Source organism: Salvelinus fontinalis, chromosome 1, assembly GCF_029448725.1.
Source record: "Salvelinus fontinalis isolate EN_2023a chromosome 1, ASM2944872v1, whole genome shotgun sequence".
NCBI classification, from domain to species: Eukaryota; Metazoa; Chordata; class Actinopteri; order Salmoniformes; family Salmonidae; genus Salvelinus; species Salvelinus fontinalis.
In genome coordinates this window covers 35,385,249-35,411,371 of record NC_074665.1, presented here as the reverse complement: position 1 = coordinate 35,411,371, position 26,123 = coordinate 35,385,249, and positions in this window count along the sequence as shown.

Here is a 26,123-nt window from a genome sequence, read left to right as displayed (position 1 = left end):
AAATATAGCATCCGTGTCATCCCTCCCACAACAACTGGTAAAAGTGTACCACCAATGTAGTTTGTCCATAATCAACCAAAAGTCACTGTCACTGTTACATTTCTGTTCTCCCAAATGTAATCATACTTGTCCAAATTTCTCAGATGACTACTACAAAGCACGCCGCTTTGCAAAAAAAAGCAGGAAAAAAAACTCTAATGTGGAAAGCACTAGCGAAATGGAGGCACAACCACACACCATCTCAGCTTGTTACCAGACTGGTTGTTCTGATGACAGCAGCAGTAAGTTGATTATACACTGAGTATATTAACATATGTGTAGATCCGATGCTTATGACATGTTTTCTGTATAGATGAGTTCTTTATGGAATCCTGCTTTCCAGAGAAAAATGTACATTTACCTTTACCACCCAGGTATCAGGACACAAATAAAGGTGTCTTATATGGGAAAAATTATTTATGATTTCACAACTAACAGAATTTTGGCCCAATGCAATGCCAAATAAATCATGCTTCTTATGATTTGTAATTACCCAAAGATATCCCGCAAAAGGAAAGGCCTCAAGTGTCCAGCGCACCACAAACTGTGTCATGCAGTGAGTATTGAGAGGAACCAACATTTTGGACAGTTGCATACACTATATGGAAAAAGTATGTGGACAGGTGTTTCTGCCACACCCATTGCTAAAAGGTGTATACAATCCAGCTAAGCCTTTAGTTCCAGTGAAGGGTCATCTTAATGCTATAGGATACAAAGACATTTTAGACAATTGGATGCTTACAACTTTGTGGAAACAGTTTTGGGGAAGGCAATTTCCTGTTCCAGCATGACTGTGCACCACAGACGAGTGGCGGCTGTTATAGCCTGAAAGGGGGGGAAACTCCATATTAACGCCCATGGTTTTGGAATGGGATGTCCAACAAGCTCATATAAGTGTGATGTCAGGTGTCCACATACTCATGGCCATATAGTGTATATAGAATATCATCAAATTAAGCTGACACATTCATTTCAAATCTGAGGTGAAGTACAGATCTAAAATGTGTGTCACTGTCCATTTATCTTTGGTTTGACAGTACTTGCATATTGAATTCACATACCTGAGTTATCTAATCTTCTACAACTTCCTAGATATAGGCCTACCAGCCAAAAAACAACAACTGGCGGAGTAGCGCTACCTGCAGCATCCAGTAAGAATTTTGCATATCTGTTACAGTACATAGTCAACCTCCCTTAGAAGTGCCCAACTGTATCCACACATTTTCCCCTCAACCAAGACCGTTGTATTTTTCTGAAATGTCACAATGCACTGTTAAGAAGGAATGAATTGCTTTTCTCTAAATCTCCTATTGTCATGAGAATTTTTATCCCAATGGTTGAACTCAACTATCTCTATAGCTTTGACCAATTCCCAGAAGTTTGTAAGACCCTGGTTAATGAAGAATTAGACAAAGCCCCCAGTCTGCAATAGGTTAGTTCTTTATTCAGAGAACGTTCTGAAGTCAAGAATGTAAACAGTCATTTTATAACCCCCACCCCCACATACACACACACACACACACACACACACACACACACACACACACACAGTTATCACTTTTCTACCAGCCTTGGCAGTTTCTCGCTGTTCCTCTCCACCCTAGATTAGAGGCCTTGGAAGGGCCCTCTCTCCTGTTGTCAGCTTTTTCAGAGCCATAACCAGGTCATGTGTAGTCTACCAGCCTCTGTTTTCTCAACCATACATTTCTCCCTCTTAACTTGTCCCACACATACATTATTGGATTATAGTCTTAATTCTAATACATTTCACACCGTTAAATACGTTTCAGGGTGGAATTCTTTAGTCATTACTTTAAACATATAAATTCCCTTATCACCTATCCATCCTCAAAGGTCTCCAACAAAAGGAATCTGCATCCACAAGTGCTGTTCAGTCTCAGGAGATAATTGCGATGATGTTAGTACTGTACATGTTCATCTGTGATTAAACAGTGCTTTGGTCAAAATAGCAACTCCCCTTTAATCCTTTCTGCTAAAACAGCTTGTCTAGGACCCAATTATTATTTTTATACCCCTTTTTCATGGTATCCAATTGCTAGTTACATTTTTGTCTCATCGTTGCAATACCGTACGGACTCGGGAGAGGCGAAGGTCGAGAGCCACGTGTCCTCCAAAACACAACTCAACCAGGCCGCACTGCTTCTTGACACAATGCCCGCTTAACCCGGAAGCCAGCCGCACCAATGTGTTGGAGGAAACACCGTACATCTGGCTACCGTGTCAGCGTGCACTGCGCCCGGCCCGCCACAGGAGTCGCAAGTGCGCAATGGGACAAGGACATCCCTGCCGGCCAAACCCTCCCCTAACTCGGACGACGCTGGGCCAATTGTGCGCCGCCACATGGGTCTCCCGGTCATGGCTGGCTGTGACAGAGCCTGGACTCTAACCCAGAATCTCTAGTGGCACAGCTAGCACTGCAGTGCCTTAGACCACTGCGCCACTCGGGAGGCCTCTCTAGGACCCAATTATGTGTCTCTGTTCTAATCAATGACGTTGTCTTGTTAAACCTTCCAGACAAAGGTACTGATGAAGCTAGACATTATAATTGAGAAGCAGCAAGAGCAACTGAAGCTCCTTAATGCTACAAGGCCATCGACCACAGCTGAGGACCTCGACATTCTGCCATCGCCGTTAGACTCTGTAGCTGACCTGAAGCTACTGTGTAAGCGGATCTCAACAGAGGAGAATTTTTACAAACAAATGGTAAGTTCTCAATGCAAGTACTTCTTCAACACAAAAAGATAAACAACGGCCGATAAAGTATTATAGGGCTATTACTGTAGGTCACATCTTTTTCATTGTTTCTGTCAGACATAACCAGTAGTCAAATTCTCAATTCCTCTACTAGACATCCTATCTCAGTATGTATGGGTCCAACACAGTGGGAAAGACTGATGAGGATGATAGGGCATATTGGGACCAACAGACTGTCGTCCCAGTTCAGTATGAAAGTGAGAAAAAAGTTGGCATTCGAAGACCTGCCTCTTAAGTCATGATACCCTAGTACCGGATACCGGATACCCTAGTAGAACCTTTATTATTTACAGCTCAGAAGACAACCATCATCTATTTACCCAGACTCCATTGGCCTCCTTGTCCTAGATCTACAGTATAATACCATATTGTGCTGCTTTACTACTAATTAAACTGAATTATGATGTGTTTCAATCTCATTCAGAGGTCTGCAGCAGATGCCACAAAGAGACCATTCACTGAGTGTGAGACCGAAATCGGTGAATCCCTGAAGCATGCGCCATTTAAGGAGGGGGGCAACAAATACAGATCAAAGGTAGGACAGGTGGAGTTCCACATCTGATATTTTGTGTTCATTAACAGTACCACAAGTGTTTTACTTACATGAAAATGTTGTTCTTCATTGTAGTTTCTCTGAATAATTAATTTGTATGATCCGTCGCCAGAGAAGAAGAGAGTCGCAGATAAACAGAAAGAGCTCTGTGTTCCCAAATGGTGTGAGAGAGCACAAGCTGACTGTACCCCCCAAATAAATGTTTCTAGTCCAATGAGGAGTTTTAACACTGTTCCTTTGTTTCAGACCACAGCACCTGAAATAATGGAGAGAGACGGAAGCCCAAGAGACGGAAGCCCAAGAGACGAAAGCCCAAGAGACGAAAGCCCAAGAGACGAAAGCCCAAGAGACGGAAGCCCAAGAGACGGAAGCCCAAGAGACGGAAGCCCAAGAGACGGAAGCCCAAGAGACGGAAGCCCAAGAGAAGGAAGCCCAAGAGACAGAAGGAGCACAAGCACGGAGGCGACCCTCATGCTTTTTGACTAAAGAGGACATTTTGTAACTACAGTGATTTTATTAAGTGTGTCCAGTGGTAAAAAAAAAGGGAAATACTATGGAAATAGTAATGTATTAGTTGCTAATCCAATTATAGTTAATCAAGAGTTAGTAATTAACAGTTTTATATTGTATTTCCTTGTTAAATGTTATCGATAATAGTCCCCTTTTCAGTGTAAATTGTTAGCAATCCAATGATAGTTAATCAAGAGTTATAAAACTGTTAATTACTATTGTATTTCCTTGTTAAAAAAATTGATATTGTAATGACCTGACTAGATCATAAAGGAACAATTGTCCAGACAGGGTTGAGTTTACGAATTGACGGTTTATTAACCCAACTTTATACAGGCTACTGTTTGGCCGTAGCCCACACCAAATAAATGAAAGATACCCCACAAGCCAACCGTGACCTTCTCTTGTGAAGCCCAGACGTGAGAGAACAATGGCTAAACCTGGTCTTAACTTCCAATGCTCCATCCCCCTGCCCAACCCCCCACCACGCCACTCCGCCAACCACCAGGATGCCCGGCATCAGAACATTCCAGGCATCCCCGTGATTGGCAGATAGCAGGTTGATTGGCATGTCGGACCCTGCGAACACTGGTAAGTACAACACAACCCACTAATAGCCTACCACATAACACACCGCTGTCTGTGTGGGTCGCTACAATATATAGTTGAAATTTCCTATCTTTATTAGTTGAATCCACCGTTGCATATAACACCTATTATCAACGTTTGTTAAACATTGGCGAACGTTGATCGAAGTTTTGAAGCCCAACCAACGTTGTAAAATACACCTATTACCAACGTCAGGGATGCAAACTGGGGAGGGCCCATAAAGGTTTTAACTAATTAAACAACAAACAATATGATCTACATGATCAGTTTCTGTGGGTAAAATCAAAAGTGGTTAATGTGACCCTAACACGGAACCCAAACCGGCTGCGATCGTGCATACATTTATTTTGTCCCCCTACACCAAACGCGATCACGACACGCAGGTTAAAATATCAAAAACTCTGCACCAATGACATTAATTTGGGGACAGGTCGAAAAGCATTACATGTATGGTAATTTACCTAGTTAGCTTGCACTTGCTAGCTAATTTGTCCTATTTACCTAGCTTGCTATTGCTAGCTAATTTGTCCTGGGATATAAACATTGAGTTGTTATTTTACCTGAAATGCACAAGGTCCTCTACTCCGACAATTAATCCATACATAAAATGGCCAACCGAATCGTATCTAGTCATCTCTCCTCCTTCCAGGCTTTTTCATCTTTGAACTTATATGGTGATCGCATCTACATTTTCATAGTATTACCACGACAACCGGCAAAACAGTTCATCTTTCAATCACCCACGCGGGTATAACCAATAAGGAGATGGCACGTGGATACCTGCTTCTATAAACCAATGAGGAGATGGGAGAGGCAGGATTTTCAACGCGATCTGCGTCAGAAATAGAAAGGAGTTTTATTTTAGCCCTTGGCATCGCAGACGCTTGTTGGCGCAATAATAGAATAACATGGATTTCGAAATTTATTTTGCAACACTTGCGCACGCGACATATCCGGTGGCGGTTATATCGTTAAGGACCTTGAGCGTGGCTGAGGTGCACCCATGACTAGCTCTGAAACCAGATTACATTTATGTAACACTTGTCAATATTTATTTTCAATAAGCTTGAGTGAGTGATACTATTGTACCTGATAGCGAGGTTACTTCTGTTCTATGTCTATTAATATATCTTATAATTGACAATAGCACACATGGATTACTTAAACCTTAATTGACTATTCCTTTGTTTCCTCACAACGGAACAGTCTTCAGATCCAAAAAACTATAGGCCACATCTACAACACACACCCATATTTTTTTAAAGAATGGTACTAATGACACCTACTGTAGGCCAATCCAACCATACAGAAGTCTGTGACTTACTGCCACCGACAAGTGGATGACGGATCAAACACCACGTATACTCCCTCTCTGGCCTCTAGGTCATCAGGCGGCTGATTATCCAGCACACCTGTCACCATTGTCTCGCGCGCCAGTGCCTCATGACACTCACCTGGACTCCATCACCTCCTTGATTATCTTCCCTATATCTGTCACTCCCCTTGGTTCTTTCCACAGGTGTTATTGACTCTGTTTTCATGTTGGGGCATTGTTTGTGGTTATTGTTTGATCAGCATCAGGGATTTTTTTAAATTTTAAATTAGTGTGTGTGTTATTTTTATTTGTCCGAGTAAATGAAGTCGGGTCCGGGAACCACTACAGGCTCTCATGCGTCAACCAGATCGGCAGGCTCCCTTGGCTCGTCGGGCTTTCATGCCTCGCCAGGCTCCCCTGCCTCAGTTGGTCTGTTAGGTTCCTGTGCCCCAGCTGACTCGACAGGTTTCCGCACCTCAGCTGGTGTGACCGATCCGCTCCTGATCCCCGGGTTTGTCCCCTTTGACTTTGTCCTGCAGCTGGAGCCGTGCTTCAGGGAGGGGGTACTGTCCCGTATACTCCCTCTCCGGCCTCTAGGTCATCAGGCTGCTGATTATCCCACACACCTGTCACCATTGTCTCGCGCCTCATGACACTCACCTGGACTCCATCACCTCCTTGATTTTCTTCCCTATATCGGTCCCTCCCCTTGGTTCTTTCCGCAGGTGTTATTGATTCTGTTTTCATGTCAGTGCGTTGTTTGTTACGTGCTTATTGTTACATTTATTAAATCACTCTCTCAGAACTTGCTTCCCGACTCTCAGCGCACATCGCTACAATATGCCCATTTGGCTAACCCTATGAATAATATTTTTTTTAAATGTATGCAAAGTTCAGCTAAAGTAAAAAATTACTTGGATAGCTGTAGGATACACAGGTTTAACGGTAATGGCTTCAGTCGTAAGAACTTTTGTGGATTTTTCTACACAACGTTTTTGATGTCGGTACTATTGGATTGTTAAAGCATTAAATCCAAAAAGTCACCCAGAGGAATTTGATTAGTAGCTCTAGACAATTAGGGTTTGACAAAATCAAAGCTGATAAATATATAAACTTAAGCCTTGGCCTGCATGTCATGATTCATCTAATTCAAAAGTTTATAACCTTGTTGACAGGTAAGGTTATCTTCACCATGCTCCTGTGGTGTCTCCTCAAGCAAGCGATGAAATTGTGCATTTATTCGATCTCTCATTTTGCTTATACATCTTTGGACTTGATCAGGCATCATTAGTTGTCAGTTAAAATGTGGATAATTGCGTGAAACTATGGACCACTCTTAGGAAAATTGCACTTCCGGTACTAAGGTTGTCTAATACTGAGTTTTAAAAATGATAGAGATATACAAAAACATGAAAAGAGATATTAAAGACTAACGTAAGTGGTTTTCAGTAAGTCTTTCATGGGTTAGGACGACACATTGCTGTGTTTGGATGTAACTTAGTAAGAGCAACTAGTCTTGAGGTAAAAACTAAATAAACGTTTAGTATTCACTGTGTAAGGCAACCTCTAACAACACATGTTATATTACATAATACAGCTTCACATTTTCACAACAGTTAATGTAACTAATCAAAATAGTTATTAATTTGTCCACTAGATGTCAGTCTGACTTGACTGTAGAATACACGGACAGTGAAATAATAAAAAGCTTCAGTTACGTAGATAATATAGACAGCATTAGACAGCTATTCATGAAAGTGATTTTCAATGACCGTCATACAATGTTAGCTTAATGAATGGGTGTACTTTATACTAGATCGTAACAGTAAAGTAAGCAGTGAAGTCCTAACTAATTTTCTGTGCTGAGCATAGACTGAATTAAAACATAAAAAAAGTTATGGAATATGAAAACAACGTTGACATTTTCAATATGCATTTTGTATGCATTAGCAAGAGGCAAAGTAAATCTTACATGCGCAACAGTTATTGAACATTTGAGGACCCAAGGAAAGATATGATTTGAATGTCCATTTCTAGGCCTGCTCTGGAGCCTCTGGAGGAAATTAATTTGCTCAACAAGTAGTTGCATGTGAGCATTGTCCAAAACAAACTGGTTTTGAGGTAAAGTCTCTCTCTCTGGCCAGGCTACAACAGACTCTTCTGCTGTAGAACAGTCTCTTGCCCCGGAAGCACCGCCATCTCCTGTCCCGGAAGCACCGCCGTCTCCTGTCCCGGAAGCTCCTGTTGGTGTTAATGAACAATCTACCAACAATGTACAACTTCTCACCAAATTGTTCATTAACAATCTACCAACCTTCAACTTCTGAGGGTCTGGCAGCAAACAGGTCATGCATTGCAGTGTTTGGTAGTCTTTGCTGTGCAAGGCAACCCCTAACAAAAATTTGCAGAGGGGACTGCTTAAACCATGATGGTTCCACTGGTTGCAGAATTCTGTTAAGTCTCTATTGATTCTCGGTAGGCACACGTAATGCAGAGCCCAGAGGTGCATTTCATTGTCCACATCCACAATGCCCTCGCACTCAAAGAAATTGAACAGGCCATGGTACACATTGGTCATACCAAACCACAGGTCACCCCATAGTCTCTCAATCCGCTGATTGTGCATGCTTCTGCCTCTCCCAGAGCCTCTGAAAATGTTCATGAACAAGCAGACAGTGTTGTTTTCTCCTCCATGGTCCATCCTAACTCTGGAGGGAATGCCATATGTAGAGACAGCATTCATGAAGCAATCCATTACAATAATGCTGTGATTGTTGCTGGAAGCATGGAGAAACACAATGAGGCGGATGTACCCATCAATGCCACCATGTATAACTATCCTCCACCTAAATCAGAATATACAGCACTGGTTGATAAAAAAGCTGAAGACACATTAAATATACAAACATCACCATCCTCCTTTATGCTGCAAAAGGTTCCTGCGGTACATAACAAAGCAGCAGACCAAATATTAAATTAACATCCAAAATGTGGAACAATGTTAATGAACTATCTACCGCGGATCACAACTATAAGTACTTCTGTTAGCCCTCTAAAGGCTACAACAACGGTTTGTGCAAGACTTTCCTGCAGCGGAAGATGTGTGATTACAATATCTACTTCAATTGGAGAAATAACCATGTTTATCTTGATGAGTCAAGAGGACAGACTCTCCTGTTGTTCACACTTAGGCACAAATACTTTTCTCCAACTGTTTTTACCTCCGTATGTCCTCAATATGAGCATGTTTGTTAATTTCATGATGCAGATATATCAATCACAGAAGTAGCAGAACCGCAAAACAATTATTATCCACAAGTGACATATGGTATCAAGGAACATGGCTTGCTAAACTGAACTGTTAGTTGTTGATGAACAAGTTGAGATGTTACAATGTACAACTTCTCACCAGTGATATAGATAATTGTGCCTTTCTCAAATATACATCTAGCTAATCAGTTTGTGGTTTCCATCAAGGTGCCATAACGAGTTTGGTCCAGCAACACGGTATGACCTTCTATGCAGCTTCTGCGACATGGCTCTGAGGGCAGCCGCCCTTGGGTTAACACGAAGCATGCAGTCCCTCACTGCATCTTTGCACCCGGATTCCCATTGTCCTAAATTGTCCTCGAACAGCCTCCGGTCCAAGTTTGTCGTTCCCAGCCACCAAGTCCTTTAATCTTTTCTGACATGTCAGAATATAACGGTGCATGTGACAGATTGAAGTGTCTGGATAAAAAAGAGTAACAATGGCCAGGGATGAGGTAATGTATATCATCATGGTATTTTAAAGTCCTGTCTTGATTGTAGTCATTCTAAATTGTTTGATTGGTAAGAAACTGGAAACCATGCATCTAAAGTCTTTGTAGTTTATTTTATTTAACTACTATTTATTTAATAATTATTAAACCAGGTAGGCTAGTTGAGAACAAGTTATCATTTGCAACTGCGACCTGGCCAAGATAAAGCAAAGGAGTTCAACACACAACAACACAGAGTTACACATGGAATAAACAAAAATACAATCGATAACACAGTAGACAAATATATATACAGCATGTGCAAATGAGGTAGGATAAGAGAGGTAAGGCAATAAATAGGCCATGGTGGTGAAGTAATTACAATAAAGCAATTAAACAGTGGAATGGTAAGATGTGCAGAAGATGAATGTGCAAGTAGAGATACTGGGGTGCAAAGGAGCAAGATAAATAAATACAGTATGGGGATGAGGTAGTTGGATGGGCTATTTACAGAGGGGCTGGATGGGCTATTTTGTAAATGACATCGCCGAGGATCGGTAGGATGGTCAGTTTTACGAGGGTATGTTTGGCAGCATGAGTGAAGGATGCTTTGTTGCGAAATAGGAAGCCGATTCTAGATTTAATTTTGGATTGGAGATGTTTAAGCTGAGTCTGGAAGGAGAGTTTACAGTCTAACCAGACACCTAGGTATTTGAAGTCGTCCACACATTCTAAGTCAGAACCGTCCAGAGTAGTGATGCTGGACGGGTGGGCAGGTGCGGGCAGCGATCGGTTGAAGAGCATGCATTTAGTTTTACTTGCATTTAAGAGCAGTTGGAGGCCACGGAAGGAGAGGTGTATGGCATTGAAGCTCGTCTGGAGGTTAGTTACCTCTGGTCCAAAGAAGGGCCAGAGGTATACAGAATGGTGTCGTCTGCGTAGAGGTGGATCAAAGAATCACCAGCAGCGAGAGCGACATCATTGATGTATACAGAGAAGAGAGTCAGCCTGAGAATTGAGCCCTGTGGCACCCCCATAGACTGCCAGCGGTTTGGACAACAGGCCCTCCGATTTGACATAATGAACTCTATTGGAGAGGTAGTTGGTGAACCAGGCGAGGCAATCATTTGAGAAACCAAGGCTGTTGAGTCTGCCAATAAGAATGTTGTGATTGACAGAGTCAAAAGCCTTAGCCAGGTCGATGGATAAGGCTGCACAGTAATGTCTCATCGATGGCGGTTTTGATATCGTTTAGGACCTTGAGCGTGGCTGAGGTGCACCCATGACCAGCTCTGAAACCAGATTGCATAGCGTAGAAGGTACGGTGAGATTCGAAATGATCGGTAATCTGTTTGTTAACTTGGCTTTCAAAGACCTTAGAAAGGCAGGGTAGAATAGATATAGGTCTGTAGCAGTTTGGGTCGAGAGCATCTCCCCCTTTGAAGAGGGGGATGACCGCGGCAGCTTTCCGGCTGTTGACCGGTGTAGGGGTAGCCAGGTGGAAAGCATGGCCAGCCGTAGAAAAATGCTTATTGAAATTTTCAGGTGCAAATTTCTGCTTGAAAAAGCTAGCCTTAGCTTTCCTAACTGCCTGTGCATATTTGTTCCTAACTTCCCTGAAAAGTTGCATATCACGGGGGCTGTTCGATGCTAATGCAGAACGCCACAGGATGTTTTTGTGCTGGTCAAGGGCAGTCAGGTCTGGAGAGAACCAAGGGCTATATCTGTTCCTGGTTCAATTTTTTTTTGAATGGGGCATGCTTAATTAAGATGGCGAGGAAGGCACTTTTAAAGAATAATCAGGCATCCTCTACTGACGGGATGAGGTCAATATCCTTCCAGGATACCCGGGCCAGGTTGATTAGAAAGGCCTGCTCGCTGAAGTGTTTTAGGGAGCCTTTGACAGTGATGAGGGGTGGTTGTTTGGCCATCATGACCATCGTTATGTTTGGAGGAAAAAGGGGGAGGCTTGCAAGCCAAAGAACACCATCCCAACCGTGAAGCATGGGGGTGGCAGCATCATGTTGTGGGGGTGCTTTGCTGCAGGAGGGACTGGTGCACTTCGCAGAATAGATGGCACGATGAGGCAGGAAAATTATGTGGATATATTGAAGCAACATCTCAAGACATCAGTCAGGAAATTAAAGCTTCGTCTCAAATGGGTCTTCCAAATGGACATTGACCCCAAGCATACTTCCAAAGTTGTGGCAAAATGGCTTACGGACAACAAAGTCAAGGTATTGGAGTGGCCATCAAATCCCTGACCTCAATTCTATAGAACATTTGTGGGCAGAACTGAAAAGCATGTGCGATTTAAGGAGGCCTACAAACCTGACTCCGTTACACTAGCTCTGTCAGGAGGAATGGGACCAAATTCACCCAACTTATTATGGGAAGCTTGTGGAAGGCTACCCAAAATGTTTGACCCAAGTTAAACAAACAATTTAAAGGCAACGTTACCAAATACTAATTGAGGGTATGTGAATGTTTGACCCAGTGGGAATGTGATGAAAGGAATTAAAGCTGAAATAAATAATTTTCTGCTATTATTCTGACATTTCACATTCTTAAAATAAAGTGGTGATCCAAACTGACCTAAGACAGGGAATTCTTACTAGGATTAAATGTCAGGAATTGTGAAAATTGAGTTTAATTGCATTTAGCTAAGTTGTATGTAACTTTCGACTTCAACTGTACACAGTAAATGTATTTTTGTAACAATGTGTTACATCTAAACAGAATTCACATTTGCATGTCCATTTTTACATATAAAGTCACAGAATTTTCCACAAAATAATATCCATGCAATAAAAAAATAAAAAAACCTGCAACAATGAAAAAACCTGTGGTAGTTCTGTAAAAAGAACAAATTGTACCTCCTCACAGTACGTAACACTACAAGTTCCCATCTCCTTGGTGGACATCCTTTCGCTCTTGTTGGTCTGGCCAGAGATTTTCGACAACATCACATCTGATGTTTTCCCTTGCGATGCACCGTGGCACAACCATCCCCTGCAATAATTGCATGTGATGTCCTCACAAGCAGCATTCATGGCATCTAACAGAGACCTCTGTTCTTGTACCTGATAGTCTTTTATTATTATTTATTTTTTTAAATTGTGCCCCCTTTTCTCCCCAATTTCGTGGTATCCAAGTGTTAGTAATTACTATCTTGTCTCATCGCTACAACTCCCGTACGGGCTCGGGAGAGACATTTTACATTTACATTTACATTTTAGTCATTTAGCAGACGAGACGAAGGTCGAAAGCCATGCATCCTCCGAAACACAACCCAACTAAGCCGCACTGCTTCTTAACACAGCGCGCCTCCAACCCGGAAGCCAGCCGCACCAATGTGTCAGAGGAAACACCGTGCATCTGGCTACCTTGGTTAACGCGCACTGCGCCCGGCCCGCCACAGGAGTCACTGGTGCGCGATGAGACAAGGATATCCCTACCGGCCAAACCCTCCCTAACCCGGACGATGCTAGGCCAATTGTGCTTCGCCCCACGGACCTCCCGGTCGCGGCCGGCTGCGACAGAGCCTGGGCACAAACCCAGAGTCTCTGGTGGCACAGCTAGCGCTGCGATGCAGTGCCCTAGACCACTGCGCCACCCGGGAGGCCTGTACCTGATAGTCATATACTTTCCACCTCCATGCTGAAAAACACTTTTCTTTTGGATTCAGGAATGGGAAGTGTGGTGGATGAACTCCATTGTTATCTTTTCACGTGCAGCAAACTATTCCCTAACAATGTTGGTTCGGTGGAAGCTGACATTATCCCACACACAATTTACATAATTTGGCAAATCTGGTCTAACTTAACCTCTTTCGTATTCTGGTATTAGTTCTCTGTAAAGTGCATTTAGGAAGGCCAAGAGAAGTTGGGTGTTATAGGGCCCAATGTGTGGAAAATGTGTGCTCACCATTCTCAGAAATGGCACCACACATTGTAGTACTGCCCACACGTTGGCCTGGTGTGCCCATTTTAGTACGGTATCCAATGAGATTGCAGCCACGTCTCCTGCCTTTGGCCATAATGAACCCAGCCTCGTCCACAAAAACAAGAATGTGGGTCATTTCATGTCCTTCCAGCTCCATTATTCTCTATATAGTAACACAGCAACAAAATATAGAGTTAGTTTTACATAGCCTATTCTGGAATCAGACAGTTAGCAAAGTAGAAATGCTTTCTGTTGTTATGGGTATCTACAACTTCAAGAAGTATATACAGGCATCATTGAGGTACAGTAAAACTTCCTGTACAATATACCATGTGCACACCAATGGTTTACCTGGACATACTGGTACCGCAGCTCCTTCAATCGGTCACTATTCCTCTCAAATGGCACCTTGTAGAGTTGTTTCATAGTCATTTGATTTTTTTTCCAAACTCTCTCTTGTGGAAAGGCTGACAATTGATATTTGCATTTATGTTTGCACTTTGGATCTTTCTTAGCCTGATGGAATTGTTGGGAATGATCATGTTGCAAATTTTGAATACTGCTGCTCTGCCACCAGCATGAGGTCGTTGTGCAGTCCTATATATGACATGTAGAGTTCACAATTAGATAATGTTGCAGATAGTATATTGTATTCAAATTGTGCAGTATTACTGTATATTCCTCACGTGGTTTTCAGACTTGTATGTACCTTTACAATAGTTGCTGTATTGTTGTGAATTAAATGCTGTAACAAAAGTAAAGAACGAGTACATATTTGTCTGTTTTCACTACAGAATGTTTGCACAATTGATGACACTGTGGACCTGTTTACATTAGGCTGTACTCGCCGACCAGCCTCTTCCATTGTAAGACCATGGCTTATGATATGGTCCACAATTGTGGCTCTGATTTCATCAGCGACTCTTATTCTTTGCCTCTTCCTCTTCCTCTATTATGTCTTCCCCTAACACCACTACCACGCATTCTTTTTTCTTTTTTTTTCTGGGGGGGTGGATCAGCTTAATATTGCGGAAAGAATGTTGCTTCCAATGTAATTGTCTGCATCATTTCCAATCCCCCATATTTTTTTGGGTAAATATATATATCCATTCACGTATGCATACATATACACACATATACATACACATACCTACATAGACATACATACTTTTTTAAAAGAGTATACCTTTATTATTATTCCCCGCAAACCCTACCACCGATCCCCCAATTGGAGTAAACTGATAAACATTTCTGTTTTTACCTTCAATTTATACATCTTATACACATTTTACAGACACAGTCTACTTTATAATAGTTCTCTCTTGTTTGTTCTTAGTCCTTCCTCTATTTCTGTTGTCCATCCAGTTTGATTTCCACTTGTAACTGTGCTATTTCACAATAGCTCCGCACCTATACACATTTCACAGATCCCGTATGCCCTACATTGTTTATCTTGTTATTAGTCCCACCCTTCAGCTCCACTCAACCTTTCCCATCTATCTTCCAACATCATCCATTTCGGATTTTTATTTGCCATATATTTTTCAACTGTGCTGTGATGCTTCACAAAAGATTTGAATCTTCCTATTCTCATAGCTTCCACGGATTGTAAATTAAAAATAAACATTTTTGCTAAAATAATTATTATATTATTGATTGATTGACTATGGCTTTTCAAATCCCCCAGTATTGCTATCTGTAGCGTTAGTTCTACGCAAATGTTGCAATTCTTCAACCATTCCTGGACCTGTGACCAAAAACGAGCTACATGCGGACAATACCAAAATAAATGGTCTAATGACTCTGCCTCCTCACAGCAGAATCTACAGAGCTGGGAAGATTGTATCCCCCATATATATAACATTCTATTAGTTGCAAGAATTTTGTACAATAATTTAAATTGAAAAATTCGAAGTTTTGAATCCGGCGTTGTTTTGCGTATCAATTCATAAACCATGTGCCATGGAATGGGTACATCGAAAATCTCTTCCCAACTATTTTGCAATTTATATGGCGCAGCTGTACGTTTTTTGGTCCTTAAATGAAATTGGTATATGTTTTTATTTATCACACTTTTCTTTAACCATTTATGTTCTTTAATATAAGGCCGACATACAAGTTCCTTACTTTTATCCCCTTCCACCTGCCTCTTCCATTTTTGTGGTAAAGCTGCAATTAATTGGTTGTAATTTTGGGTAGAGCAGACATTTCCATATGTCTGTGTTAGCTGCATGTGTGACATTACTCCACCAGTCCTATTTATGATATCATTCACAAAAATTATACCTTTTTTAAACATTTCTTCGATAAATACAGTTTTTTTTAATCAATTACTACATTTGAATTTAACCACTAGATTTGTTGAACTATTTGTTCCGTCCTTTCAGGTGGATTAAACTGAAATCGCAACCAACTTTCTAAGGCTTGTTTAAAAAATAAAGATATTTTGGAGATTATTTCCTTTTCAAGCAACCGAAAGTGAGCAGGTGTAATCTGAATAAAGGGAAAAAGGCCCTTCTTGAACATAGGATGAGACATTCGTACCAATCTACTAGAGAACCAGTTTGGATTTAAGTATAACTTTTGTATGACTGATGCCTTTAGTGAGAGGTCTAATGCTTTAATATTTAATCATTTCTGCCCTCCGAATTCATATTCGTTATATAAATAGGCCCTTTTAATTTTATCTGGCTTGCCGTTCCAAATAAAATTGAATATTTTTTGTTCATATAATTTAAAAAGCAAGTCACTAGGTGTAGGCAAAACCATAAGCAAATAGGTAAACTGTGATATGATTAAAGAGTTAATCAGGGTGATTTTCCCACAAATAGACAGGTATTTTCCTTTCCATGGTAGCAAGATCTTATCTATTTTTGCTAACTTTCTATAAAAATTTATTGGAGTGAGATCATTTCTTTCTTTTGGGATTTGTATACCGAGTATGTCCACATCACCGTCAGACCATTTAATTGGTAAACTACATGGCAATGTAAAATGTGTATTTTTTAGTGATCCAATACGTAATATGGTACATTTATCATAATTTGGTTTTAATCCAGAGAGAATAGCAAATGTATCTAGATCCTCTAAGAGGCCGTGGAGAGATTCTAGTTGCGGTTTTAAAAGAAAACATGAATCATCAGCGTACAATGACACCTTAGTTTTTAGGCCCTGGATTTCTAATCCCTTAATATTAATGTTTGATCTAATTTTAACAGCTAACATTTCGATGGCAATAATAAATAGATATGCCGATAGTGGACAACCTTGTTTTACTCCTCTAGATAGTTTAAAACTTTCTGAGATGTAGCCATTATTTACTATTTTACACCTAGGGTTACTATACATAATTTTTACCCATTTTATAAGAGATTCCCCAAAATTGAAATATTCTAGGCATTTATATATAAACTCCAGTCGTACTTTATCAAAAGCCTTTTCAAAATCAGCTATGAAAACCAGGCCTGGTGTCCCCGATATTTCATAGTGTTCTATTGTTTCCAGTACTTGCCTTATATTATCTCCAATGTATCGTCCATGTAAAAAACCTGTCTGATTAGGATGAATAATATCTGACAAAACTTTTTATATTCTATGCGCCAAGCATTTTGCTAGGATTTTTGCATCACAACACTGAAGTGTAAGAGGTCTCCAATTTTTTAAATGGACTGGATCTTTATATATACCACTTGGGTCCTGTTTCAGTAATAATGATATCACACCTTCTTGTTGCGTGTCTGATAATCTATCATTTATATAGGAGTGGTTAAAACAAGCTAATAATGGTCCTTTGAGTATATCAAAAAAATGTTTGTATACTTCCACTGGTATGCCATCCAGTCCTAGGGTTTTCCCATCCTTAAAGGCCCCAATTGCATCAAGTAGTTCCTCCTCTGTAATTAGGCCTTCACATGAGTCTTTCTGTACAGATGTTAATTTTACATTATTATTAGGGAAAAAATCCATACAATTAGTTTCAGTTAGTGGAGATGGAGGAGCCTGAAACGAAAATATATTCTTAAAGTACTTTACTTCCTCTTTCAAAATATCATTTGGTGAATCATGCGTGACTCCATCATTTGTAACAAGTTTTAATACGTTTTTTTTGGTAGCATTTCTATATTGAAGATTGAAAAAGAATTTGGTGCATTTTTCCCCATATTCCATCCAGTTCGCTTTATTTTTGTAATATATTACACTGGATCTTTCTTGAATAAGTTCCTCCATTTCTTTTTGTTTTTCCTCTAACTTATTCTGTGCCTCTATGGTACCGTATTTATTGTTATCTAACTGTACTGTTAGTCCTTCAATTTCCTTTGTTAATATGGACTCTTTTGATCGAAATTGCTTTTGTTTTATAGATGAGTACTGAATTGCATGGCCTCTAAAGGCACACTTAAAAGTGTCCCATACACTATGGGGATCTGCTGTACCTATGTTATGTCTAAAAAAGTCAGTTATAAATTCTTCTGTCCTAGTTCTAAACAATTTGTCATCTAGTAGGCTTTGATTCAATTTCCAATATCCTCGCCCACGTGGAAATTCTGTAAGAGTAATATATATGCCAATTATGTGATGGTCCGACCGCATTCTGTCCCCTATCAAACACTTTTTAACTTTTGGTGCCAGAGAGAATGATATAAGAAAGTAGTCAAGGCGACTAGCTTGATTAAGCCTTCGCCATGTATATCTCACTAGGTCAGGGTATTTAAGTCTCCATATATCCACTAATTCCAATATATCCATGACATTCCTGATTTCCTTAAGTGCCTGAGGGTGATAGTTTGTAGTGTGATTTCCTTTCCGGTCCATGGAGGTATTTAAGACCGTATTAAAATCTCCCACTATAATAATAGAGTCTAGTGTTGTCACGCCCTGGCCTTAGTATTCTTTGTTTTCTTTATTATTTTAGTTAGGTCAGGGTGTGACATGGGGAATGTTTGTGTTTTGTTGGTTTTGGGTGTTTTTATGGTAAAGGGGTTGTTGGGTATGGTATATGGGTTTGTGTGGAGTACATGTGTCTAGTGTTGTCTATGTATGTTTAGTTGTCTAGGAGAGTCTATGGTTACCTGAATGAGTTCCCAATTAGAGACAGCTGATTTCGGTTGTCTCTGATTGGGAGCCTTATTTAGGGTAGCCATAGGCTCTCATTGGTTGTGAGTAGTTGTCTATGTGATACGTTTGTAGCCAGTGTGTGCACATCGTTGTTTAGCTTCACGATCGTTTTGTTTAGTGTTTAAGTGTTTTTTGTTTCGTTTGCCTTCTTCACCAATAAAAGGAGATGGCTTATTTTCCTAAAGCTGCGTTTTGGTCCGTCAATCCACCACACGATCGTGACAGAACTACTCACCATTATAGGACCAAGCGGCATGGAAAGCGGCAACAGGACCTACCTACACAGGATTCGTGGACATGGGAGGAGATACTGGATGGTAAGGGGCCGTGGGCTCAACCGGGAGAATATCGCCTTCCTCGTGAAGAGCTGGAGGCAGCTAAAGCCGAGAGGAGGCGATATGAGGAGGCAGCACGGAGACAAGGCTGGAAGCCCGTGAGTACAACCCAAAAATTTCTTGGGGGGGGCCTTAAAGGGAGTGTGGCGAAGTCAGGTAGGAAACCTGCGCCTACTCCCTGTACTTACCGTGGAGAGCGAGAGTACGGGCAGACACCGTGTTACGCAGTAGAGCACACGGTGTCTCCTGTACGCGTGCATAGCCCGGTTCGGTACATTTCAGCTCCACGTATCGGCCGGGCTAGACTGAGCGTTGAGCCGTATGTCATGAAGCCGGCCCAACGCATCTGGTCACCAGTGCGTCTCCTCGGGCCGGCGTACATGGCACCAGCCTTACGCATGGTGTCCCCGGTTCGCCTACATAGGCCGGTGCGGGTTATTCCACCTCCCCGCACTGGTCAGGCGACGGGGAGCATACAACCAGGTAAGGTTGGGCAGGCTCGGCGTTCAAGGGAGCCAGTACGCCTGCGCGGTCCGGTATTTCCGGCGCCACCTCCCCGCCCCAACCCAGTACCACCAGTGCCTCCTCCACGCACTAGCTATATGGTGCGTGTCTCCAGCCCTTTACCACCAGTGCCTAAACCACGCACCAAGCCTCCTGTGTGTCCCCAGAGTCCTGTGCGTCCTGTTGCTGCTCCCCGCACTAGCCCTGAGATGCGTGTCCCCAGCCCGGTGCTACCAGTCCCGGCACCACGCACCAGGCCTACAGTGCGCCTCAGCCGGCAGGAGTCTGCCGTCTGCACAGCGATGACTGAACTGCCCGTCTGCCAAGCGCCATCTGAGCCATCCGTCTCCCCAGCGCCATCTGAGCCATCCGTCTCCCCAGCGCCATCTGAGCCATCCGTCTGCAATGAGCCTGCAAAGCCGCCCGTCTGCCATGAGCCTGCAAAGCCGCCCGTCTGCCATGAGCCCACTGAGCCGTCCGCCAGACAGGAGCCGCTAGAGCCGCCAGCCAGACAGGAGCCGCTAGAGCCGCCAGCCAGACAGGAGCCGCTAGAGCCGTCCGTCAGACAGGATTTGCCAGAGCCGCCAACCAGACAGGATTTGCCAGAGCCGCCAACCAGACAGGATCTGCCAGAGCCGCCAACCAGACAGGATCTGCCAGAGCCGCCAATCAGACAGGAGCAGCCAGATCAGTCAGCCAGCCATGAGCAGCCAGATCAGTCAGCCAGCCATGAGCAGCCAGATCAGTCAGCTAGCCATGAGCAGCCAGATCCGTCAGCTAGCCATGAGCAGCCAGATCCGTCAGCTAGCCATGAGCAGCCAGATCCGTCAGCTAGCCATGAGCAGCCAGATCCGTCAGCTAGCCATGAGCAGCCAGATCCGTCAGCCAGCCATGAGCAGCCAGATCCGTCAGCCAGCCATGAGCAGCCAGATCCGTCAGCCAGCCATGAGCAGCCAGATCCGTCAGCCAGCCATGAGCAGCCAGATCCGTCAGCTAGCCATGAGCAGCCAGATCCGTCAGCCAGCCATGGGCCGTCCCTCAGTCCGGAGCTGCAGTCCCTCAGTCCGGAGCTGCAGTCCCTCAGTCCGGAGCTGCAGTCCCTCAGTCCGGAGCTGCCATTCCTCAGTCCGGAGCTGCCATTCCTCAGTCCGGAGCTGCCATTCCTCAGTCCGGAGCTGCCATTCCTCAGTCCGGAGCTGCCATTCCTCAGTCCGGAGCTGCCATTCCTCAGTCCGGAGCTGCCATTCCTCAGTCCGGAGCTGCCATTCCTCAGTCCGGAGCTGCCATTCCTCAGTCCGGAGCTGCCATTCCTCAGTCCGGAGCTGCCATTCCTCAGTCCGGAGCTGCCATTCCTCAGTCCGGAGCTGCCATTCCTCAGTCCGGAGCTGCCCCTTACCCTGGTGCTGCCCCTTACCCTGGTGCTGCCCCTTACCCTGGTGCTGCCCCTTACCCTGGTACTGCCCCTTACCCTGGTACTGCCCCTTACCCTGGTACTGCCCCTGACCCTGGTACTGCCCCTGACCCTGGTACTGCCCCTGACCCTGGTACTGCCCCTGACCCTGGTACTGCCCCTTAGTCCGGAGCTGCCCCTTAGTCCGGAACTGCCCCTTAATGCAATGGGGTTAATGTGGAGGGGGGTCATTTGGAGGAAGCCTAGGAGGTGGTTAGGGACTGTGGTGACGTGGGGACCACAACCAGAGCCGGAGCCGCCACCGTGGATGGAAGCCCACCCAGACCCTCCCCTAGACTGTGTAATGGTGCGCCCGGAGTTCGCACCTTAAGGGGGGGGTTATGTCACGCCCTGGCCTTAGTATTCTTTGTTTTCTTTATTATTTTAGTTAGGTCAGGGTGTGACATGGGGAATGTTTGTGTTTTGTTGGTTTTGGGTGTTTTTATGGTAAAGGGGTTGTTGGGTATGGTATATGGGTTTGTGTGGAGTACATGTGTCTAGTGTTGTCTATGTATGTTTAGTTGTCTAGGAGAGTCTATGGTTACCTGAATGAGTTCCCAATTAGAGACAGCTGATTTCGGTTGTCTCTGATTGGGAGCCTTATTTAGGGTAGCCATAGGCTCTCATTGGTTGTGAGTAGTTGTCTATGTGATACGTTTGTAGCCAGTGTGTGCACATCGTTGTTTAGCTTCACGATCGTTTTCTTGTTTTGTTTAGTGTTTAAGTGTTTTTTGTTTCGTTTGCCTTCTTCACCAATAAAAGGAGATGGCTTATTTTCCTAAAGCTGCGTTTTGGTCCGTCAATCCACCACACGATCGTGACAAGTGTTGCTTGTAGAGTTGATACATTCTTATATATATTGTCAAAGAAGCTTGGATCATCATTATTCGGACCGTATAGGTTAATAAGCCATATATGTTTATTGTCCAATAACATATTTAAAATAATCCATCTACCTTGAGGATCTGTTTGGACGAGTTGCACATTTGGATCAAATTTATTATTAATTAAAACCATCACCCCTTTTGAATTTCTTTGCCCATGGGAGAAATATATTTCGCCCCCCCAGTTCTTTTTCCACAAAACTTCATCTAAAACTGTCGAATGGGTTTCCTGTAAACAGTAGATATTATAATCCTTTTAGCCAGGTAAATACTGATCGTCTTTTCTTATTATCTGCTAAGCCATTACAATTGTAACTGGCTATACTTTTTTCACCACTTACCATAATGAGACACACCTTTCAATTATTTTTATCAAAATATATGCTTGTAAACATCCTATTAAAAAGTAACATAATGATTGAGTGTCTATATAGTTGTACCATGACAATTGCATCTCCACTAAGCAAACCTCCAATTGGTCCCCACTATTCCACTCGCCAAAAGCCCCCATCTTGAGTTGGGTTGTCATCCCAATGCCCGGCAGACCACCCCCGACCCCCCGCATCGCACAGCCCCGGACCGACTGGGATCCATCCTTCGAAAAGTGCACACAGCACCATCCACCGAACCGAAGCAGATCCATTGCCAAATGCATTTCCATCGCCCTCACCTCGATTTTTATTACATATTGCTGTGAATCATCCTCTATAGTCCCTAACATCTTTTACTTCTTCCTTCGCAACAGTTGTGGGATACACACATACACCCACACATATTCAGCCCTTAACACCACACAACCATAAGCTCACCCTCTCAACAATTGCACCATCCCACGGCCCAACTCAAGATGGGTCATGATTTACAAATGTACTTGCAGTTGCAGCTGCATGAGAAGGCCTGCAAGACCGCGCAAAAAATGAGCATAAATGTAGAGATTTATTTACCATTGTCACATCCTAGATGATGGAGGTCAAATGTACACCTTCTTCCTGAAACACCCACAATACGGTCATCCATTTTGACCATGTTCCCAAGCATCTCCATGCAGTCCGATTGGTTTCGTGCCACCAGGGCCACAATAATATAGCCCCTCTCTGAATGTCCGAGTGTGACCCCCTCCCCATGGGTTACTGCAGCTAGTGTTGCCAGCACTGCCACTGCCTGGGTGGGGGCACCCCACCGGAATCCCCACCGGCTAGGTACAAGGTCGTCAAGGTTCTCATTAGCAGCTTTGAGAATTTCCTTGTTTATTATGCTCTCCCTTTAGGGGTCTTTGGCTTTGCAGGACCAACCCTGCCAAGCAGGCTCAGAATCTTGAGGGGGCACTGCTGCTCTTGGTCCCTGACCTCATTTGGCTGCATACAGACCGCTTACAGCATGCATATAAAACAGTTAGGGACTTCTCCTTAGTATCTGGGCCATTCATGTGGGTGTCTAGGGTATAGGGCCATGGACCGTACCATTAAAATAGGATAATAAATAATTAGATATAATTTATTTTAAAAATGTAGTTCCCCATGATAGGACAATAAATAAATAAGACGTATAATTCATTATAAAAGTATATCCATCATCTGAACAACATTGAAAGCCCTCTCATACCCGGCCCACAGCAATACACTGGCTCTGGGATATGCAACTATTTCATTACTCACTCACTCAACTTTCCAAACATAACAAATAAAAATAAACACACACCACACCATCCACACATACTGTGCCTTCTGTTTACTTAGTTTTTATCTTCACTATGTAGAAATAGTGCTTGTGTTCAATTAGTTATATGTGAAGATTTATAGAAAAGCTATATTTTGTATTGTATTGTTACAATCAGTAACTGGGCTTGAATTGTGTTTATTTTCCTCATCTATGAGAACTTTGTAATTTTTAAAATAACCATGGAGTAATCTTTGTGTCTCTGAACAACTGGTTATCAATATATAGTTTATCAACGACGAGAGCTACTCTTTTCGCTTTTAATCTATTTTCTTTGAAAATTGGATATAGAACTTTGCGCCGTTCTGCAATTTCTTTCGGAAACTGATCATTCATGACAATTTTGGTCCCAGCAAGTCTTTTACCCAGGCTTTTAACCATTATTTTATCTTTAAATGAAGCAAATTTGGCAACGATTGGGCGTTCGTACCTCTGCCCTCTCTGTCCGAGGCGGTGTACACGTTCAAGTTGGATCTTATCGATAACTTCGCGTGGAATCTGAAGCGTTGCAAAAAGGAACTCTCTAACTACAGATTCAGGAACCTCTCCTTCTTTCTCTTGGATACCTGTAAGTACCAAATTCTCTCTCATGGATCTAGTTTGTATGTCCAGTAAGCATTCCTTCAGAACGTTGTTCTCCTTTTTAAATTCATTCATTTCGGTTTCAATCTTATTGACTGTCCCTTTTAGCGCGTGTGTTTCCTTCTCCAAAGCCGCAGCTTTTTCATCACTCATCTCTAGGCTTGCCTTCAACTCTTTTATATCTTTACTAACTAATTCAAGTATACCCAGTTTGTCATTTATTGATTTTAACAGATCGGTTTCGACCTTTACCATTGCTGGTGGTGAGAATATTAGATCATCAGTGTCGGTTGAGGAGTCACGTTTTCGTTTTTGAATCGGTTCCCCTGTCTTACTCTCCGTCATGTTTGGGTGTTGCTTGTTTTCGTAATATTTGTCGATAAATGTCTCTAGTCTTAGGATTTGTTTTGTGTTATTATCCTGTTTGAAGGTTATCATCCACCAGATTATTTAGTGCTAATATTTTAGTCTAATTTAGCAGATATTTCGAATATTATGTTTTATCTTGAGGTGCTCTACATAACTTCGTTCAGTCCGCCATTACCTTTACGTTACCTTTACGTCCGCCGTTTACGTCCTACCTGCGCCTACGTCCTCCTGCTACCACGCATTCTTACACGTCTTCTTATTTCTCTTCCACGAGCATGTAGCTGCTGTTCAGGGTTGTGATGTTCCGCCATGTTCAAAAATGGTAGTGATTGTGCTGTGGGCAAGCTCCATATATATGCTTCCAAACTTGATTGGCTGATTGGTAAGATTGTGATTCCTATTTCATTACTATGTCACCTGGCAGGTAAATTGCCAATTTAGCATCACAAACATTCCATGTCATAGATATTTATGGAATATACATGCATGTCTGACAGATTTTGATCATTGAATGGATCATTTTGTGATGGCTCACATGATGAAAGAATGTTTAGAAGTTGTGAAGAGTATGATCATTTCACTGAGAATCAACTCATCAGTTTTGATCAGCAAGCCATGTGCATGTAGTTGTTGTGCAAATTGTAGACAATTGTACTTACTCTTTTGCACATGTGCCAAAACACGTGCAATTTGCTTAAATGAATAAGAAATTCAATTCTGGTGTGAACAAGAAACAAATTGTTCAGAAATGTGAACTTATTGTTTATGAAAAAAAATTATATTATAATTTGAGAATTGAGCCAAAGCGATTTGAGAAAAACTGTAATACTTCTTACATTTTTCAACATGATTGCAGGGTTTGCATTTGATTACATGCACTGTACCTTACTCTGCAAATGACCACACTATGGTTTGACTCAAAGCATTACCTGGTACATTGAGTCCTGGTACATGGGACGAGACATAGAACAAATCGACAAGAGGTTGCTTGCCATAAAACCCCCAGTAAATGTCACAAGACCTCCACGCTCAATACGTTCACACAAATTCTGGAAAGCCTCAGACACTTCCTCTTGTTTTACAGTCTTCCTTGCTTAAAATGAATTATACAGTCGCAGTATCTAGAGCACTTACTGCTCCTTGTACAAGGAATCTGCTGTTTCCTGATAGAGTTCCCCTTATGACATTGATGAAGCTGAAATACTCCTCAAGATATTTGTTGGTTGTTTTGAAACATTGTATGGGAAGTGTCATGTTTCTTTCAACATCTACATACTTCTACACACCACATCATCAGTAAGACATTGGGATCCTTTATGGTGTCAGTGCCTTCATATTTGAGAGCCACAATGGGAGCTTCCTGAAACTCTTCCATGGCACAGATTGTTGAGATGTCCTGCCTTTACCAACATGCACCAAGGCTTGTCACAGTTGTTTATGCCAGTAGTTCCAACCAGCAAAGTAAAAGCTTTGTAGAAAGAATGCTGAGCGACTATAAGCTAACAACAAAGTGTGCAATGAAAAATTATGTGAGAATGCCAACACCAAGGGAGGCTTCTCTCCTTTGAGAATCAGGCTTAGTGAATGACCAGCCTTGCCGATTTCATCTAGGAGCAATAGTGCATGGCAATCGCATTCATGCGAAATCTAGCACCACACTATCAAAACAGGTCAAACATACA